We start from the raw sequence: 6,822 nt of genomic DNA on the forward strand, positions 1-6,822 counted from the left end.
ATCTTCCATATGGGAATGAAGAAACCAGCTCTTCTAAATTGTGTGAGTGGAAAACCAATTTTTCTGCTGTTTTCCATGTCACATAGAACTGAGTTTGTAACTGTGAGAGTGGCCATAAGGTAGGGTAGCCAAACTGTCTTTAAAATGCTCTCCTATTTGTAATGGACAGGACTAAAAAATATTGAAGAATTTGCTTTTCATAGATTGACTTGAAAAAAGAAAACTATCTTCTTTGTTTATGAAGGCTCTGGGACAAGTGAGAAATAAATATGCGCACACATTTACTGTTTCTCCAGTTAACAAGATAAGGAAATCTGTGTGGTAACACAAAATATTTTCATCAAGTGAAAATAATCTCAGCTAGCATGGATTATAATAATAGGCTTTTACACAGACTCAACTATATGTGACCTAAGTGGAGGAAATACTAAGTATGCTGAAAATACATAAATTATTTATAAGGATAAATGCATTAAAAATTGTAATGGCACTTTATTAACAATACAATAGACTTTTCTTGGTTTTAAATTTTTTTTTGTTTGTTTGTTTGGGTTTTTTTTGCTAAAGATTACTGATTCATGTGGAAAGTCTTTAGATTTGGCATCATCTTTCCATGACTAAATTGCCACATAATTTTTAAATAAGCAAGTTCTGCTGTCAATACTGATTAATGCATTACTATTATTTTCCTACATTTCATTTGCATCTTTCACTTTTCTCTTACTATGCTTGTCACTCTTAGAATGTGTTCTGCATGTTTAATATTTTATATTCAGAGGAATTGTACATATGCTTTTGGTTCAGTACTTAAAATCATTATTCTCATAAATAAACCTGCAGCTAGCTGCAACAGACCTATTTATTTATTTTCTGTCTCATTCTGATAGCTATTTCTGCATTTATTTTTTCATTAATACACCCTTCTTTTGTTGCTTACGCCACACCCTTGTATTTGTGAAGTTTTCATCTAGCTATTACTAGCTCTATCCCCTTTAGTATCCATCAGGGACTTTAGCAAAGACAGTCTCTTTTATCCAATCATTCAACAGAGTAAAAATAATCCTTTTTAACCCATCAATTCATCCTGGAATAGGCCAATTGAGAGTTATTCTTGAGAGTTTTCATTCTATATAATTTTAAAATTCCCATCTGACCGTGTAGAATGAGAAGCAGAAAGTACATATGTTTGAAATGTTTCCCAGCTGCCTGATAAAATGTATGATTCTCCACCTCCAGAGTGCACATGGGAACTTGGTCCAAAAGGAGGTCTCAGGTCCTTTTGTCACAGGTAGATCATGACAACCTTCTACCTCTTTCAAGGGACCCACCCCCCCTTGTCTTCTCACTGTCCCAGCCTCTGGGAGTCCAGCAGCATCTCTGCAAACCCTCTTCTCTCCTGCTGTTCAGGAGGGAGACAGTTCCCATCAGGACCAGTATTTGAAACCATGGAGCTGTTGATAGTTTCTGTGAATGAGCTAAATTTGTTGCTTCCCATGTTTACTGTTCTCAGAAAATAAAGTAAATTGCTCAGAGTATTACAGTACTGGATAACCATGGCTGGGTACCACCATGCTGAAACTTCTATGTTCTTTTTGGAGAGGATTTCTCAGCTAAATCCATACTGATATCCATGATATCCATAGTGCAGCCTTGAGAGGAGAGAAGCTAAAAATGCCCTCACCTCAGTGTATGAATGTCTGCAGAAGCAGTTTTTCCTCTGGAAAACTGTATCCCAAATAAACCAAGTCTGATTCTTGGGGCTGGTAGATACAGTCACACAGAGAATTATCATCTGCTGCAGCTGGAACTGGATACTCCAGATTTCCCAGCTGAGCAACATAATTATGTATGGTAGAGGTCTTCTCCCACTGTGTATGGTAGAATGTTTAATTAATCTATGTAATAGGACATTTTCTTCAGCACGAAATGTGGTGCTTGTCTTGATTCTAGAAAGCACAAATTACCAGTGCTCAGGACAGGATAGTTTCTTAAAGAAGTTCAAATCCTTAATTCAGACTAGAAAAAGAAGGAAGTTTTTCACATTCGTGCTGGCCGTGCTCTCTGGGACTCTTAGCTCTGCTTGCTGTGTGGCTCCATGCTGAACACTATTTTAATGACACAACTGGGAGCTCAACTTAGAGGTTGACCTCATAGATTGGTCACCAGCAGCCTGCTGTGTCCGTGCTTTAGATATTTTAGATGTGGACCACGTCTCACAGCTGTCTAGCTAGAGTTCTTCAAGATAGGAGCTGAGACACGTACCCAACCTCAAATGCTTACAAGGGACTGTCGCTGAGCACATAGCAACTGAACAACATATTTGCCCTGGAAAATGCAGTTCCTTGATGCAGAAGAGATGGAATTGGGACAACTGGATTTTTTGGCAGGAGACACATCCATGAAAGAAATTTTTCTTTTATATTGTAAATTAGGTTCCTGAGCCAAAATCAAGTGAAGCACCTGAACTCTTAAAAAAAAAGGTTCAGACTTCTTTAGTATAGGGAAAACATTGCATTTTTCCTGTGTTTTTTTATGTGAAAAATAAGATGGTTTTGACTGAAATCTTCTGAGGACGAAAAGCAAAAATGTGAAGAAGAAAGCAGGAACTGGCCTGAGAATGCCTGGCACAGGGCTCAGCACAAAGTGTTTAACTTTGACAGTGTTTTACAGGCAAGTGGAAACATACCCTGAATCAAAACTCTTGGTAACCAATAATAGACATTGCCCCCCACCACCAGTCAGCCAGGGGGGTTTACTTTCCAGTGGGTTGAGAGTTAAGATTATAAGAATCCTGTAGCAATCAGAAAAGAATCGAGCTAACAGGGCTAGATGGCTATTGGGAGAAATTCTTCATATTAGTAGCCTTTTACGGTCATCTGCATTCATAGCCATAAATTTCTACTCAGATTGCTGTCCTTCCAATGAAAATGTTTGACTAAGAGCTTGATTTGCTTATTTTTATAAGTAAAGATGTTGTTCTCAAGAAGTAAGTAGTCATTTTCTTTTCTTTTGGAAAAAAACAATTAAAAAATGTAGCTCAGCAGAACTGGATATGCATTACTTTACACTATATTTTTATTTTTTTTAATCCAGACAAGTTGAGCTTAGATGGAAGAGATTATATTTATTTATTTGATATTAAGTCTAGCAAAAGCTACTCCAAAATCCAATGTGAAAATAGAGCTGTTAAATGAGGGCTTTCATCCAGGAAGAATGTGGATACACCTACCTGAAGTGTGTCTTTGCTATGAAAGTACTCTCGAGATGAGCACTGGTGTTTAAATGTGAACAATGATCTGAGGCTGGAGGGACTTTTGTTACCTCCAGCTGGACCTATCCTCTCTTGAATAAGTCACCCATGAGATTCCTGAGGTTGAGTCATTGTGCCAGACTCAGATCCTTTTGCAGTGGTCTATTCTCCTGGTCACAAGTGGAAATGATGAGAATGCCCTTGAGGACAGTTAGGATGTGAGGTGCTGGGTGTGAGCTAAGAAGTGACTTGAAAGAGAGCTGAGATACTGGAGTGAAACATCTCAACCCCCAAAAACTTGCTCAGTTGTTTTCTGATTTTTCTAGGCAATCTTCTGCCTGACAGTTCCTGAAACATCTGAGGCCATGCTCCTTTGCTTGCTCTATAAGTGATCTATTTTCATGCCTTTGTATCTGTTCCCAGGCTACAGAAAGGAGTTGAATGGGGTTTTGTTTTGTTTGTTTTAATGTGATTTGTTCTCAAAGCCTCACACACACTATGCATGAAAGGAATCCATGGCTCCTGTTTTTCAGAGATGCGGTGGTAGTGCTGCTTCTTGTATTCAACAACTTACAATTCAATTGGTGCTATGAAAAATCTGCAGTGAATCAGTTGAGTGCCTATAGTTTTGAATACCTTACTGGAGAGAACAGTAAAAGATGTACAGCAGAAGCTCAAGTTAATAAAACCAGATATTGAATTGTAGTCAAGACAGAGATAAGGTTTATTAGCTTGGATATAATGTCGTGCAATGGTTCTTCTGACACAGAATTAGTTTTCACTGAGAAAATCTAGGTTCTTATGGACATTGTACAGGTCTATGTGACTGTTTTTACCTCTGGCTTCATCTTCAAGACGCTCCAGTAAGGATTTGGGTGAAAAATGCAGATAAAAGCCTACAGAAATGTTTAAGTGGATGCTATCAGGCAAATATTCTTGCTAAGAGAAGCCTAATGATCCAGGTCAAAGCTGATATCTCTAGATCCTCCACTGCAGCTGTGTATTGCCATTGGGATAACATACCTGTGTTATGTCTGAGTGCAAGCATGTCTGTCCTCCAAACCACTTATCTCTTGTATTGAACTACGCGTACCTGGAATTTTTATCTCTTGTATTGCACTACTCGTACCTGGTACTTCTCATCAAGATAATGGTACTTTTGAATATGGTGAACTGAAACTTTGTGGTTACAGTAGTCTATAACCCTGCTAGGTGTTTTGTACTTTGGTTTAAATTCCCAGTTTTCTCAGTCCATTCAAGCTTTGGCGGTTCCAGGATGAACAAGCATGCATGCACATACACGTTTTCTTTGAGATATTCTTAATAAAAATGTAGAGGATTTATTGAAGCTTTCCTGCTTGATTAGTAAACAAGTTTGTTCTGGCTATACATTTGGATCCCATCCAACTTTTCTGTTTACAGAAATGACTCTAAGTTTCCACTTAGGCAGTCATTTAATATTACTTTCCTTCACCTATCGTTATCTGTCCTTACATTGTTTTTACTTCTTAAGATACAATACACTGCTTTACACCTATTCTGTAGAATCAAGTGAGATTCATAAAACCTTGGAGCTGAAATTGCTGATCAATTCATTGGGGTTGAACATGTGCACACCCACAGACACCCTCTATCAGCCCTTCTTGTGACAGGCCTGGCCCAGGAAGCTTAGAATTCCTTGCAAAACATTACCATCCCCTTCATAAAGCTCCTCTGGTATCCTTGAGCCATGGTCAGCATGAAGAAAACTTGGTACCTGTGCACTGTGTACAAGGATCAGCTGAACTTGTGTTTGCTGAGACACTGCAGAAAAACCAAGGTGTGACATCCACTTCACTGACATGGCCAGGCTATGTCCTAGCTCTTCCCCAGTCCAGGCTCACAGATTTTCTCTCTGGAGAACAGGGCACAAGGATAGAGAATGAAAAATGTCTGGGTTTCATCACAGACATAAGCCATGACTTTGGAGTGCATGCCTTTGTTTGGGAAATGCAGAAGTGGTTCCAGCACAACTACTCTGTATTGCCCGCTACAAAATCTACCAAAAACTTGCCTGGATTTTAAAACTAATAGTCCAGGAAAAGGCTGATACCTTGCTCTCATAATATGACCTTGCCTCAGAGCAAAAAATGTGACATTCAGAAATATGGATAGAGAAGGATCACTAGATAACAATACCTCAGGGCTTGTCTCTGTATTTTAAGCACATTTGTCTCAGGGAGTTCTCTGACAATTAGGCAATGCTTGAGGAGCTGAAACTTTAGCCTGAAATATTGAGGGAGGTAATAGGGCACCTATTCACTCTTAGTTGGTCCCAAAGGGCAGCCTCCCTCCTGGTCCCCTGGGATAACTATGAGTACAGCAGAGATGTGACCAGGGCATTAGAGACATCACTTCACCTTGGCAATTTAGCTTGGTTGTAACAAAAGCAATGTGATTATCTTAGAGCTAGGCTGTTACATACACAGGGAAGAACTAGATATATTTTAAAATTAAACAGTACAATGTTATAGAAAAACATGACATATAAAAATTTCCCTAAAAATAAATCTCAAATTTTCCATCCTCCGAAGTTTATTAAAGAAAATTGAATTGTGTTGGAGTCTGTATCCTGGTCAACCTGCAGTAAATCCAACATTAGCAACACAGACTGAAGCTGATCATCAGGCTGATTTTTTCTCATTGTTTTTCTATACAATCACGTCATATATGGCACTTAACACACAGATCAGGCATCACTTTAAAACTGCCTACATGGCTTTTTCCCTTTTTGTTCTGGAAAGAGGCTCTCCCGGAGCATCACTGTTCAGCAGCAGACATCACCTTCTAATTTCCAGTTTCCAGTGCTGAGGAGTTTAGTTGCCTTTATTCTTGAACCAAATGTAGTCTCATCACTTATAGTGGCCACCTGTCCCCTTCCTGATCTGCAGTCCTCCACAGAGACACACTGCTCCTCCTGCTGCCCTTTCTGCACCTATTCGAGTTGGTTTCATCTACAAAAGGTATAAAAGACCCAAACTGTGCAGGGTTCCCTTGGGTTTGCGTGGCCAGGTTTTGGTAGCAAGGGGCTCCAGGAGGGCCTTCTGTGGGAAGATTCCAGAAGCTTCCCCCGTGTCTCACAGAGCCAAAGCCAGCTGGCCAGGTTGGACCCACTGCTGGCCATAGCTGAGCCCATCAGGGATGGTGGTAGAGCCTTTGGGATAACAGATTGGAAAAGGGTGGGGAGGGGAGGAAGAAGAATGGCTGTGGAAACAACAGCCAAAGAGAAGAGTGAGAACGTGAGAGAAACAAACAGGTCTGCAGGCACCAAGGCCAGGAGGTGCTCCAGGTGCCAGAGCAGATTCCCATGGAGGTCCATGGTGGAACTGGTATCTGCTTTCTTCCTCTGGAGGATCCTATGCCAGAGACATGGTGCCTGAAGGAGACTGTGACTCTGTGGGGAGCCTGTGCTGGAGCAGGCTCCTGGCAGGGCTTGTGGACCTGTGGAGAGAGGAGCCCACACTGGAACAGGATTCCTGGAAGGACTTGTGACCCCATGGGAGACCCACTGGAGCAGCCTGTTCCTGAAGGGA

This window comes from Sturnus vulgaris, chromosome 3 (genome assembly GCF_052056855.1).
Source record: "Sturnus vulgaris isolate bStuVul1 chromosome 3, bStuVul1.hap1, whole genome shotgun sequence".
NCBI classification, from domain to species: domain Eukaryota; kingdom Metazoa; phylum Chordata; class Aves; order Passeriformes; family Sturnidae; genus Sturnus; species Sturnus vulgaris.